Raw genomic sequence first — 15,305 nt, 5'->3', positions numbered from 1 at the left:
TCCATTATCTCAGAAATGTGACTGTTTTGGAATCCAATTATAAGTCAACTGTCTTAGCATCAAAAATATATCAAGAGTCTCAGTGGAAAATAGTTATTTTTTCAATAAAGATTTTATTTCTTAAAAAATAAATTAGATTCATTTTGTATTACAAGGTAATGAGCCTACCAGAAAATGTTGTCGTTTGTTTTCATGTCAACCCATAGAATGATACAATCTGTGAAATTATGCACAAGAGAATATAAGAGAAACATTCCTTACATTAGTCCTAAATAAGATGCTGCTGCTCATGGCTACCATTACTAGTAATATTGCTATTACTAATATTAGTTATATTATTAGTCTAACTTGATTCTTCACTGTGCTGCAACTTGTGAAGATACAGGTCTAGTCATTCTCTAATATACCACGACCTTAACCTCCTGCTCCAACAATTTTCAAGTGATTATTAAATAAAGTAGAGGAGAACAGTTACTGGATTCTCTAGATAGGAGGTGAACCCTGATCCACATGGGGAGTTCAGTTGCAACAGGAAGTTTCTCTATCAGCTATGGATCTGGAGGTTTGATTAGCTTATGTTCCACAAGAGAACCAAGGGATCAGAGCACTTTAAAAATAGCCATTTTTTAAAATGCTGCAAATCCAAACCTTATAGGGAACATCATCATATAATATTTGTTAAAAATCTAACCAGAAAATTTTCAGGTTTATTTCTAACAAACGAAATTGAGGAAAAATATTGTGGAAATACCCTTACCATCATCCGTCTTCTATCACCAATACTGCAGACAGTATTATGACTTTTCAAAGAACTGCCAACTAAATATAGACTGTACACAGTCAATTCTGTAGAATGTAATTAATCAGTCAATACTTTGTATTACTATGTACCCAACATTGTATTAGACATTTTGGAGAATGCCATAGTACCTCCTCTCAAGGGGCTTACAGTCTAACATTCAGAAAAAAAATGCTTTCTGGAAGAGAGATTATAAATAGCTATAACGAAAATCTAAAAATGTGATACATAAACTACAAATGCTACAGAAGTTTAGAGTAGAAGAAAATTAATGAAAACTCCAATATTTAGTATATTTCCATAAAGGAAATAAACTAATAAATAGACTTAAATAATAAACTAATAAATAGACCTCACAGTGGTTCTTCAACTTTTTTGGGCATAAAAGGGGCTTGGGGCCAACACTTAGAGCTTGGTATCTGCATTTATACAGCATTTTCATGTATCCAATAAGTAGTTAATATCCAAAATATACAAATAACTCATACAACTCAACATTATAAAAAAAAACAAACAACCTGATTAAAAAATTGGCAGAGGATCTGAATAGACATTTTTCCAAAGAAGACCTACAGATGGCCAACAGGCACATGAAAAGATGCTAAATATCACTAATCATCAGGGAAATGCAAATCAAAACCACAATGAGATATTACATCACACCAGTTAGAATGGCTATCATCAAAAAAGACCACAAATAACAAGTGTGGGGGGAGCATGTGGAGAAAAGAGAACCCTCGTACAATGCTCATGGGAATGTAAATTGGTGCAGCCACTATGTAAAACAGTACAGAGATTCCTCAAAAAACTAAAAATAGAGCTACCATACAATCCAGCAATTCCACTTCTGGGTATTTTTCTGAAGAAAGCAAAAACACTAATTGAAAAAGATACATGCACATTTATGTTCACTACAGCATTATTTGCAACATCCAAGATATGGAAGCAATCTAAGTGTCCATCAAACAGAAGAATGGATAGGGCTTCCCTGGTGGTGCAGTGGTTAAGAATCTGCCTGCCAATGCAGGGGACACGGGTTCGAGCCCTGGTCTGGGAGGATCCCACATGCTGCGGAGCAACTAAGCCCGTGAGCCACAACTACTGAGCCTGCGCGTCTGGAGCCTGTGCTCCGCAACGGGAGAGGCCGCGACAGTGAGAGGCCCACGCACCGCGATGAGGAGTGGCCCCCGCTTGCCACAGCTGGAGAAAGCCCTCGCACAGAAACGAAGACCCAACACAGCCAAAAATAAATATAAATTAATTAATTAATTAATTTAAAAAAAAAAGAATGGATAAAGAAGATGTGGGAGATTATATATATATAAAATGGAACATTACTCAGGAATAAAAAAGAATGAAATTTTGCCATTTGCAAACATGGGTGGATGAAGAGGGTACTATACTAAGTGAAAAAAGTCAAACAGGGAAAGACAAAACTGTATGATTTCACTTATATGTGGAATATAAAAAACAAAACAAATGAACAAACGTAGCAAAACAGAAAGACTCAGAGATACAGAGAACAAACAAGAGGTTGCCTAAGGAGGGTGGGGTAAGGAGAGAAATAAGTGAGGGAGATGAAGAGGCATAAACTTCCAGTTGCAAAATAAATGTATCTCAAATATGAAATGTACAGTGTTGGGAATACAGTCGATAATTATGTAATATCTTTATATAGTGACTGAGGGTAACAAGATTTATTGTGGTGATCATTTTGAAATGTATAGAAATATAGAATCACTATGTTCTATAACAGAAACTAACATAGTGTTATAGGTCAATTATACTTCAGAAACAAACCAACAAATAAACTCATAGAAAAAGAGATCAGATTTGTGGTTACCAGAGGTGTGGGGAGAGGGGAGGGGGAATTGGATGAAGGTAGTCAAAAGGTACTAACTTCCAGTTATAAGACAAAGAAGTACTAAGGATATGATGTACAACATGATAAATATAATTAACACTTCTATATGTTATGAAAGTTCTTAAGAAAGTAAATCCTAAGAATTCTCATCACAAGGAAAAAAATTTTTTTCTTTAATTTTGTATCTATATGAGATGATGGATGTCCCCTAAACATTCTGTGGTAATCATTTTGTGATATATATGTCAAATCATTATACTGTACACCTTAAATTATACAGTGCTGTGTGTCAACTATAGCTCAATAAAACTGGGAGAAAAAAATAAAACATCTCTAGTTGATTCTGATATAGGTGGCCTATAGTTTGGCAAACACTGTTTAAATAATAGGTATGATTTGCAAAAATCTCTAGAGTAGTGTGTCCAACAGAACTTTCTGCAGTGGTGGAAATATTCTATACCTGTGTTATCCAATACAATAGCCACTAGCCGCATGTGGCCATTAAGCTCCTGAAATGCAATTTGTATGCCTCAAGAACTGAATTTTTCATTTTATTTAACTTTAATTAGTTTTAATTTAAATAGCCACAGCCAGCTCTAGGGAATAGGAAGAGATTTCTAAGAGAAACGTGAGCCAAGCCATAGGTAGGAATGCACATGAGAAAGACAAGAAAGACAACTGATTGGCTTGCCTAAAATAGAGGTTTTATATTAGATTATCATTAGGTCAGATTATAAAGAGCCTTGAAGGGAACTGAAGAAATTGGATTTCATGGCACACACTGCTAGTTGTCTAATCGAACCATCTCCTGATCTTCTTCAATATTAATAACCCCTGGGTTTTACATGCTCATCTCAGAGAGTGGACCTTTCCTCAGGCTCTGGGGTGAATCTTGATTATTCTACACCGGTCATGGTATTTCTGTTTTCCTTGTCAGCGACTGGCTTACACATGAGCACGTGGTAAATTCTAACCAATAGGATTTGGGACATCTATGTATGTGGGTAAACGCTTTAAAAAGTATTTAGCTTGAAGACACAGAACTTTTTCTGACTCCAGTCAGAGCTGTGTGAGGCTTGAGTGTGCTGCTGACACCTTGGTATAATGCAAGGACAAGATGGAAGACAAACACCAACAAACTAAGGATGGCAGAGAATGAATGAAAGAATTTGGGTCCTTGACGACATCATCAAGCACCTGAATTAACCCAAGAATTGTCCTCCCCTCCCCCTCCCCATATATTTTGGGGATATAAGGAATTAATTACTGTTTAACATCTTTAGCTGTTTGTTCGGTTCCATGCAGCTGACAGCATTAGACTGGAATACTAATGCTTAGGGTGACAGCCTCTGGGAAATGCTAAGGTAGGCAATTGGAAGCCACTGAAGGCATTTGATCAGGGTTGAGACTGATATGAAATAATGTTCAAGGCTTAAAAATGACATGCATGAAAAACAGGTCAGAAGAAAGGAAAGACAGGGTCAGGCAGACCAGTGTAAAAGGCTTGAATCAAAGTTACCAAAAGATTTTGGAAATATTAGTGAACTCTTCCCATTTGCAAAATCATTAATGAATATAGATTAGTACTTGAGGTAAAACTGGGGAAGCAGCTCATTTTGTAAGGGCAGTAGGGTTGTAAGTGATATGTGTCTTTGCTGATTTTTTAAATTATTCTCACATGTTATTATTTCTACTTAAAATCTAAACAACTGAATTTCTCTAAATGCTGTACATTCAATACTTTTTTGAAAAATGGAAAAATTTTTGAAATGTGATTTCTCTGCATTAGCTGCAATTAAAGGCATGAAAAGATACTGAGGAACAGGACAGTAAACCAGAAAGAATGCAGGAATAGCCAGGTGACCTTGGGAAGTCAAGTAAAACCCTGTGGCCCTGTTTTCCTCTTAGGATTGACCTATGGCTCTAAAATCCAACAATTTCTGTCTTCAAATGGAAGAAAACCCTTAGGAATAAAAAAAAAAAGTCCCACAATTGATATCAAACTTCAGTTTTCTAAGCTCTGTTCTCACTCCTTGTGCTAAGAGTTGAGTCTAAAAGGGAATAAAAGTCAATCTCCCCTCAAATTCTCTGAGCAAAAGAGAAAACCTGGAAGATAACTATGTTTTATAGCTTTAATATAACTTTCCAGAAAAAAGTTTCTGCATAGATTTTCAGTGAATAAAGAAACTAATTCTGGAAATTTCAGTGTGGACTAAGGTTCTATATTAATATCAAGTCGATGTCAAGTGTAGCTTACTATTATTTTTAACTTGCACTTCCAAACAACTGATAAGGCTAGGCATTTTTCATACTTATTGATCATTTGGAATTGTGCTTCTGTGAATGACCTAGGCATATCATTTGTAAACAACTTTAAAATTATGTTTTAGAAAATATTTTTATTATCATTTTGTGAAGAGTTCCTTATATACTGGAGATGCTAATCTTTTGCCTGCATATGTAAAGATATTTTTTCCAATCTATCATTCGTCTGTAGTATTTGTTTTCAGTTCTTTTTTGCTTTACAAAAATGTTTTTAAATTATATAATCAGATATGCCTCACATTTAGTATACAGCTCTAGTTTCTTGTTTAGTTAAAATGAATATCCTTCAGTAAAGTTAATGGTTGTTTGTGGAATATGTATACCACAGAATATTATGTAGTCATTTAAAAGAATAAATAAGAGCTTACCATTTGACTTAGAGGTATATCCCGTGTTTTATTAAGTATTAAGTGAAAAAATAAATTATATATATATGATATACGACAGTATATATAAGATGTTGAAGATATACAAGGTTTATTAGGTTGCATGATCATGGAAAAAGTTTTAACAAAATAAACAGCAGATTGGTCACACTGTTGAGGTGAAAAGGGAGGGTAAAGAAGGAATTTAGGCTTCCTGAATTTTTTAAAAGACGTGACTACAGTTTTTTAAAAAACATATGACCCTATCATGTAAAGTTGATTGTGTTGGTAAATATATATAAATATGCATGGAAATGCATAAAATAATGGCGACCAAAACATTAATGGTGTTTAATTTAGGATGGTTAGATTTCAAGAAGAAGGGAAGAGGAAGAAGAAAAGAAACAAGAGGCAGAGAGACAGAGAGACAGAGAGAGAGGAGGGACCAGAGAGAAAGAGAGGAAGAGAATGGAAAGAAGAAAAAAAGAAAATATGAATTTAAAAATCAATTAAATTTAAATTCGCCCTTTTCAAAAAGCAGAACAGACTGGATGAGGGAGAGACAGAACCCTCAAGTGAAAAGGTTCCCCCATCCTCTGATGTGGGTAAGAATTATGACAATAATCGTACAGTTGCTGAATACTCCAACAGAGATATACACATAAACTTACTATAAGTAGTGTTGATTTAATCAGTTTAAAAATGCAGGAAGTAAATGAGACACTATATCAATTACATCTTCTCATTATGACCTCCACAGGCAGTGGTGAGAATTTTAGGCACACCTCCTCTACAAAAACTAAACTTACAGAATGATAAATGTGAGGTGTGGTTCTAAGACTTCTGTGTCCATAAAACCGACCTGGGAAGATCACTAAAATGCACATTCCAGGGTCCCACCCCAGAAACTCTAATTCAGCAGGTCGAGACCAATAATCCACATTTAACAAGCACCCCAGGCGAATAAGGCAGGTGTTGACAGATCACACTGAAAAACAGTGAATTTAAGGATGTCTGATCTCTTTACAAACTGATTAACCAAAGAATTCGAGGAGTGTGGTACACTAGAGAGAACAAAGAATTTTGAAGTCAGAAGATCTAGATTACAGCTCTGACCTAATCCCCCCTCACTCCCCTCACTAGCCTCTCCTCTTCAGCAGCAGTGGCCTCCTAGTTACCCCTCTCATGACTGCCAAGAATGCTCTGCCTCTAAACTTCCAATGGTTCAGTCCCTCACAGCCTTCAGGTCCTCACTTAGGTGTCACTTCTCAGTGACATCCTGGAGAGAATCTCAACTCCCATCTCACTTTCTAAGTCCCCTTTCTGCTTCAGTTTCCTCCCTAACACTTCTCACTACCTAAAATATAACATATTTTACTCAGTTTTTCCTTTGCTTATTGTTTGATTCCCATAAGGACAGGGATGTTTGTTAGTTTTCTTCACTGCAGCCTCTGAAGCACCTAGAATGGTGCCTGGATAGAGTTCAAGGAGATCTCACTTGGCCAAGATAAAACAAATAAAGCTTGAGAGATTCAGTGATAGGAGGCAGATACAGGCAGGAAGTGGAAAGCTTGTTACTACACAGATCGCTGGGCCCCGCCAGGGATTCTGATTCAGGAGGCTTGGAATGGGGTCTGAGGCCCTGAATTTCTCACAGGAACCCAGGTGATACTGATGCAGCTTGGCGAATTGTCAAGTGCCTCTGCTTGTTCTTTAGTGAAAGTCAACCTAGTCTACTACATGACAAGAGCTCTAGGCTAGAAAGGGAAAGTTTTGTTAAACCTACAATCATTTGTGGGAAGAGAAAATTTGTTCCCCTAATCTCTATGTACCTAAGCTATCTACCCAAATAAATAAAATCATTCTACAACAGGGATATTTTCACATAACAATATATCATGGATATTTACTGCAACCTAATTTTTAGTAAAAACATGATGTTTAGTTTGTTTCTAATTTTTTACTGTTATAAATAATGTTTCAGGTGATGTTTTTACTATCTGCATTTGTTTAGTTATTTCTTTCTAACTAATTCCTAGAAGGGAAATTTCTGAGTCAGAGTTTAGACCAGTGCTGTCCATAAGAACTTTCTCCAATGAAGGAAATGTTCCATATCATCACAGTCCAATATAGTAGGCACCAGCCACATGCAACTGTTGAGTACTTGAAATGTGAATAGTGCAACTGAGAAACCGAATCTTTAGCTTTATATAATGTTAATTAATTTAAATTTAAATAGCCACACATTGCAAGGGACTACCATATTGGACAGGGTAGGTACAGACATTTATTTTTAATTTTTAAGTTTTTTTAACAGCTTCAGTCAAGCCTCCTTTTTTTTTTTTTAAAGTCTTTACTGAATTTGTTACAATATTGCTTCTGTTTTATGTTTTGGTTTTTTGGCCCCAAGGCATGTGGGATTTTAGCTCCCCAACCAGCGATCGAACTCTCACCCCCTGCGTTGGAAGGGGAAGTCTTAACACTGGACCGCCACGGAAGTCCCAGTACAAACATGTAAAATCTTGATACATGATGCCAAATTGCTCTCCAAAAAAGCTGTAATATTTGCCTTCATTTTATAGTGTATAACAATAACCGTTTCTTTACCCATTGCCAATGTTAGATATTATTGATCTAAATCTTTATAATCTGAAAGTTGAAATATGTCTGTGGGGGTTTTATGTGCATTTCTTTATTAATAATGTTGAACAGGGTGCTTTTTTCTGTCATCATACTCATTCAAATGCAAATATTTTCACCCATGTTAATTACTTGAGAAGTTGGAAATTATCTGGCTTCCAGATTTGTTTTGTTGGGTCCACATGTTTTCTTTAAAATTTATTACCAACATTAAATTCATACAAAAATATGAATTTCCAGTTCCACTTGAAAAATCAAATGATCTGGTAACAGTGACACACAGGGCAAAAATCAGTGCAGTCTTAGAAATCATGCCACCTTCAGACTTTCTTGCCCACCAGGACTTAGCATCCCCTATTATTTTACAGGTGTCCTGCTTCACTCAGATTACCTGCTTGGCCTCTAAAAGCACCTGAGTTTACAATTCCTGCTCTGAATTAAATTCTGAGAGGTTAAAAGGCAAACAGCAGCTAATGATAATAGCTAACTTTCATTTCATACTTAGCATGCAAAAGTGATGTTATGATATCTCTGGATTATCTTATAACTAATTTTTAACTAGCAAAAGAATACTTTTCTAGTGGTTGTTGACATTTACTACTCCTTAGAGCAGTGGTTCAGCATCAGAAGGGCTGTTAAAAGACAGAACAGGCCCCACCCTCAGGGTATGGATTGGGCCCCAAGAATGTTCATCTAACCCCAAGCTCCCAGTGCAGCTCCACATTGAGATGAGGCTTTCTCAAAGATATGGGCACTCCTGGAAGTGTAGTGATAATGTGTAATTATGACAACACTGTATGGATTTGTGCATCCTTTTTTTTCTAAAACATGTCCACATTTATTATTTCATTTTATCTTCACAACAATTCTGTGCAGAAGGTTGATAATTAGAGCAGTACTTTAATTGTTAACCCCATTTTACAGAAGAAAAGAAAGGCACAAGAGTTAAGAATCTCCTCTAAACACAGAAAAAGTTAAACGGGCCATAACAAGTACGTTTCCTAATTCCTAACCTTGGTAATATAGGCAAACACAGTAATGCAGCACACAACCAGAGCCTGCTTTTTATTTTTACCTTAAAAATAGAACCATGACCAGGAACAGAGAAGACCATACAAGATATGGTTCGCAGCAACAAACATTTATCCAGTGCTGATTATGTGTTAATCTATGCTAATTGTGCCTATAGTTTCCACTGTAGGGACTGTTGAAGACACTCATAAAGCATAGCGATAAATTAAAAATAAAATCTGAAACCACAACCTTGCGAAGAGAGTGAATTCTCTATGTCATAGGACAAAAGCAAAGGCACTGAAGGGGTGGGTGGTGGAGATAAATACAGAGCTGGGTAGAAGAGAGGCGTCCCTGTGGGAGCTTCACATCTGGACTTGGAGGAGTTGCTATCACCAGTCAGTCAAGAATGGGAGGGAAGGAAGAGTACACAATAGGAAGCCCTCCTGGGGCTCAGGAGCACAAAGAGCTGCTGTTATCCACATTGGGTGTGTGTTTGCCAGAAATATCAGGGCTGCTGGAACTCCAGAACTTACAAGAGCATGCTTTTGTGTAGTCTAAATTACCTTGACTGTATAAGAACTCAAGTTAGAGGGTATAACTTCATTATCCATGGGTAGCCAAAAGATAACATGATTAGCGATCATGAAACTTTCTCTGATTTTTTCCCCCGAGTTTTAGGAAGCATTCCTAGCAAAAATCCACCAAATTGGATCATAATAATGCTAATTATAAATCAGTCCTTCAAGGGAAAAAAGAGAAGATTGCATTTTCGCTTAAATAGAATTGATATATAACATTATTTATCAATTTTAACAGCTATATTTTTAAGATTAAAAATAATAATAACGAATAAAAACTACCATCGGCTGAGAATACAAGAAAATTACAACTAATCTGAAAGAACCTATTGGAAAATTTGGTTCACTTATTAGTGTTGTAACTGACCTGTCCTATTTGTCTGTCTTACAGTCTAGTTCAAAATGACTGAGGTGATGAAATTGCCACCACTCCAAGTAGAAAACTGTAGCAATACTGCTGAGAGAACTACCTCTCACTTTGCACAAGACCAAAGAAATACAAATCAAAACAAAGGGATACAATTTTACACTGATCAAATCAGTCACAATAATATAAATGTTTAAAATTACATAAATAAAATTACATAAGCACACGCATTGTTGTTGTGTGTAATTTATGTAATCCTCCTGGAAAGTAATTTGGAAATTACAAAAATTTCCTAATTAAAAACAGAGCTAACATTTACATGTGTTTTCATGCATTACTGCTTTTTATCTTAACCTTGTAGAGAGCTACTACTATACCCACTTTACAGATTAGAAATCTCTAAGAAAATAAGTTACTTGCCCAATATTACCCATAAGTGATGGAGCTATGTTTGGACACTGAACCTTTAAGTTTAGAGCTCACCTATACTGCCTCTCTAGAGAAATAATTCTAAGTTTGTTTTTTTTTAATTTTTAAAGAAGAATAAGAAAGTCACATTCATGTGGGTGGCCATTATATTTTTTTTAAAAACTGGAAAATCATAAAATAGAGAAAGCTAAGTGAATTATGATACAATAAACTAATTGCAAACAATAGAAATTATAGAAAAATGTTTATTAAAAAATCAGAGTAAAAATGTGCCTGCAATATGATAAGACATCTGTAAAAATACATATTCATCTGGTAAGGGTGGGAAGGAAGCTGCAAAAAACAAAAACTATTCCATTTTAGAAGAACTTCATTACTAGTACTAGTACTTAATTTTCTTTTGTTTTTGTTAGTTTTGTCAATCAAGATTTCTCTAAGCACCCTTACAAATGTACCATTCTAGTTCATATTCTTATCACCCCAATCAAACAATTCCTAAAACTCCATTATAATTTATTTATATTACTGACATTCAAACTAATTACATAATATTCTTTATTATTGACTCGGAATCTTCAAAGTATGAGATCTCCTTCTTTAACATGAATGATTTTTGTAACCACCACTTACGGTGTACGTTTGAAATCCCTTAACTGAGATCATATATAGTGACTAAAATCACCTAATTCTTTTTACTTTCATAACCTTGAAATCACTCCTCAGCTCTCTGCACCCATCCAGGAATCATTAGTTTCAGGTGTTTTAGAGATTAGAAAAGTTTCCTGCTAAGAACATGATCTCTAAGTGAATACTTATAAAGTAACTAAAATAGCTTAGCTATAAGGATTATTCATATTCTAAATACCTTGTAGAATCACTAATTAAATTATGTAAAGTCCCTTTGAAGTAGGTCAATGAACTTTATTTCCACATTACCAAAAAGAAAAGTAAGAGTTTGGTAAGAATAATTTTCCTAAAAATGGCACCGTGAGCTGTGAAGAAAATTCACTCTCCTTAGCCATACAAGGTGATGCACAGAGGGCCATTCAGGGTTTGGCCTCTATCAGTAACATAAACAGACATTTTGTGGGAAAGTAAAGTAGCTGTTCTTCAATGATATCAATCTCATAAGAGCAGAAATGTTGTTTAAACATCTCTGACTTCCTCTTTATGAATCTACCATTTAGGATTTTTTTTTTTTTGTCACTCCACTGTCTAATACCCACAGATCCAACTGGTTTATCCTTAGCCAGTCTTAGGACACCTACAGAACTACCATTTTACCAAAAATCACAGGATTTTGGAGTCAGAAGGACACTCAGAAGCCACATGGTTCAATTCCTTTATTTAACCGGGGTAGGAAACAAAAGCATTTCTTAGAAAGTTACTTCATTTAGCTGGTTTATGGCAAATTCAGGCCTGGAACTAAGAGATGTGACCAAATGTCTTAAACTTGGCCTTCGTATTTCTCCCATACCACTGAAATTTTTATATTATCTCATGTCAATGGGAGTATTCATATGTCCTTTCAATGCCTTCAGATGTGCACTGCACTGGATAGAATAAACTACAGTTCTCATTCTCTACTTCCTAAAGAGCTCCAAAATGGAAGAAAAATCCAACAAAGGTTATAAAAAACCAAGTATAGAGACACTAGTGATGGAGGGAGGGGGGAGGTAACAGTTTAATAGTTCTGCTTTGCACTGAATACTGTTATAAGATTTTTAGCACTCTGATAAGTGCCTTAGGCTAAATAAAAGGATCTAATATCATCAGGAGTGGATATCAAATTAAGAGCCATCACCGCTGAGACACAGTTCCGTCTTATATATTCAGTTCCCTTCATCCTCTATTTCCACAATGTCATTCCATTCTAATAGAAGGCTTATGGAAGGATATACAATTGAGGAGAGTGGTTGCCTCTGGGGAGGAGGACTAGGGCATTGGGAGTAGGGGTCTCTGAGACAGAGGGCGTACTTTACACTGCTGTTTGCAATTTCTACCCTATGCATATAACTTTCCGATATTCGTTAATTAAAACTTTCCCTTTAAACACGTGCCTACATGCACGTAATTCTAGTACTATTTTTAATAAAACAATTTAAATTTTTTCTACATTTTAAGTTTTCAGTATTGCAATTTGTAAAACTACATAGAAATATTCCGAAAGAAAAGGAAGCAACACAGTCACAAAACTCAAAGAGAATTCCAGGATTTAAAGTTTGTTTGTTTGTTTGTTTTTTTAATGTTCAGAGGAAAGAGAGGTTTCTAAGGGGGGCATTTAATTCAAAAACCTTTTTCGGACAAGCTCTTCCCCATATTTAAATGGCTAGGTTTTAAAATGAGATTTAAGCGGGTTTTCCCACCTCAAGGGCGAGGTGGAGAGGGGACTCTTAAGGGGTGAAAAACAGAAATTAAAATGTGGTTTCTATCTTCTCAACAGGAGACAGAAGGCCGCGGTGGGGATAAGGACCTTGAAACAGTCACGTTCCTTGAGGAAAGGAGAGGATCGAGGAGTTTCTCCGGGATCCGGGCTCCGTCGCCTCCGCGGGAGGCAGCAGCTGTCCCCGCGCAGATGAATCGGGTTCTGGACCCGACTTGGGCTCCGTTTAACTGAGAAGCCCCGCGAACTGCATCTGTACCGATCGCTTCTTTTCACGGAGCTCGGAAGAGGGACTGAGGGAATTGATTAACTTTCACAAACCGCCTCCTCATCACCCTCCCAGGCCAGGGCACACACCGCACCTCGCTGTCTACTCGTGTCAGGGTCAGCTGTCAACACAACCCTTTGTGTCTCATTCAGCTCAAGAGTGGTCGTCCTCACTCACTCACGAAAAAGGGAAATGATGGCCGGAAGACACGCGCGCGCGCTCGTGACCAAGTGACATTTGGTGTGGAGCAAAGCAGCCCAGGGACCCTGAGCAAACGCCCAGCCACCGCTGGACGCTCTCAACTTTGCCCCTCTGAGCTCTCTCCATCCTCCCGCGTCACCTCCGCGCCTCCCTACCTACCGTCCCCCCGCCCGGGCCACCCCCCTCAGCAGCCCTCGGGCTGGGGGAGCCGGTCCCGGGCGCTCCCCGCCGCGACGCGCCGCTGCCTCCCTCAGCCCCCTCTCGGGCTCCCTCGCTCCCGCCACAAAGGCGGCGCCGAGAGCCGGGGTGACAGGCCTTTGGCCTCTGGGCGCGGACCGCACGGGCTGGGTCTCCTCAGGCGGCTGACGCGAGGGTTCGGGTCTGGGGCTGGCACGGGCGCCCGCCCTCGCCACACAAACGCACCGGCGCTCACACCCCCGCTCCGCCTTCCGATTCCTCCAGAAAAAGTCAGCCGCTGCGCCTCCCCGCGCAGGAAGGGTGTCCACAGCCCGCCAAAGGGCAGCCCCTGCCGGGCAGAGGCGTGCACTCGCGCCCGGCGGGCGACCTCTCACCTCCCCGCCTCCCCGCGCCCAGAGTCCCCGCAGCCGCTCACCTGGCCCTGGCAGCGCGCGAGGGCAGAGGACCGGGGGTGGCCCTCGCCTCGGCGGGGCTCGTCTCCCCACCCCCAGTCCGGGTCGCAGCGCCGCGCTCCGCTCGCTCCGCCGCCCTCCTCCGAGGTGCTAGCGCCGCCGGTGGCTGGCGTCTCTCTGGCAGGCAAGCTGGCCGCGCGCTCAGTTCCCCGGGGCGGAGCGAGGCGGCGGCCGCCGCGGCCGGAGGCGGATTCCTCAGGTGCTGCCCCTCCCGCTTCCCCAGAAGCTCCGCGGCGGGGACCCCCGCGCCCCCTCCCCCCCCCCCCGCCCCGCCTCTCGGCCTTCCGCCGCCTCGGCGCCCGCGAGGGCCCTTCAGGGCTCCCTGGCCCTCCGGGAGTGGAGCGGGCGCACGGTTCCCTGCTCACCCTCCGGGAACGCCCCCACGCCGTGTGGAGCCCGCAGCCCAGTGTGCTCGCGCCTCCATTTCCAAACTCCGCGGCACCAGTGATGCGTGTGGCCACTGAGGGGTGTGGAGGGCGGCGGTGTGTGGAGGGGGTCTTCTGGGAAGGAGGCCTGCCCCCCGGGGCGGCTGACGCGCGCAGCCAAGAAGAAAAATGATTTTCTCGCCGACTCCACCTTCATTCACAGAGTGCTCTCGCCTCGTTGCGCGATTGCTTTCTCTGTCCTCTGGACGGCGGCGAAAGGGCCCTAAGGGTGAACTCGGTCTGGGCGATGGTGGGTCAAAACCCCTTGGCCTTTTGCATGAAGGGGAGCGGGGGAGGGTGGGGCGGGGGCAGGATGGGGACAAAACCATACCGACCCGGGAGCTCCGGCCAGAGCCGTCTGGGCACCTCCTGGACGAACACGCCTTCCGGCCCGCCGACCCCGGCCGGGCGCTCACGGAGGCTGCCTGCTCGCGGTGGCTCGTCCCGAGCCTGCCGGGACGAGAGGGCTCTTCCGCCCGCAGGGCAGCCACTAACCGCGTTCCCAGGGCCTTGACGGGCGCGGCGGGAGCAAACGTTCTCCAGAGATGCTGAGGCCGGATAGTGACAGATGTGGCTCCACTTTTCACAGCTGGTGGGTTTTGTTATTAGAGCTGTAGCTCCATTTTTTTTTTTTTTAACTGTCGTTGTTGCCAGAGATGGGCGACTAGACTCCTTTACTGGATGGCCCACACTCTGGAAGAAGCAGGTCCATACTGGATGTGGTGGAAGAGTCTAGGTTAAGAAAAGTTGCTCAATCTGTAGTGCCTTTGGGGCCCGTATAGCCCCTGGTCAGCTGGTTCCTGGCAGTGGGGATGCTACAGCAGTGCCCGGCCCCGAGCAGGTTGTTTATCAGTCTGTTGTTTCGGTATCATTGTCAATTATCGTTTAAAAACAGCTTCAATTAAAGTAGATCTCATATGATCTCTAAGTCAGTGGGTTTTGTTTGCTCGTGTTGCCCTTTTTTTTTTTTCTTTTCTTTTTTTTTAAGAACCGAAAT

The 15,305-nt window shown here is 40.4% G+C and overlaps 1 protein-coding gene across 12 annotated transcripts in view; it reads right to left on the bottom strand.

The window, feature by feature from the left end:
- GREB1L (GREB1 like retinoic acid receptor coactivator) overlaps window positions 1–14,683 on the bottom strand; it is a 264,851-nt gene extending 250,168 nt beyond the window's left edge. For 11 of the 12 annotated variants that reach the window (XR_009497387.1, XM_059895621.1, XM_059895620.1 and 8 more), the window contains exon 1: window positions 13,847–14,050. The gene's annotated coding sequence lies outside the window, so the exon portion shown is untranslated. Of the gene's footprint in view, window positions 1–13,846; window positions 14,051–14,643 lie in introns of those variants that run through there. The other variant, XM_059895623.1, reaches the window with a different exon arrangement.
- Window positions 14,684–15,305: the final 622 nt, after the last annotated feature.

The sequence above is a fragment of the Balaenoptera ricei genome, chromosome 14 (genome assembly GCF_028023285.1).
Source record: "Balaenoptera ricei isolate mBalRic1 chromosome 14, mBalRic1.hap2, whole genome shotgun sequence".
In the NCBI taxonomy this organism is placed as follows: domain Eukaryota; kingdom Metazoa; phylum Chordata; class Mammalia; order Artiodactyla; family Balaenopteridae; genus Balaenoptera; species Balaenoptera ricei.
Note: the sequence above shows the minus strand (reverse complement) of the source record. Positions and strands in the feature narration are given on the sequence as shown.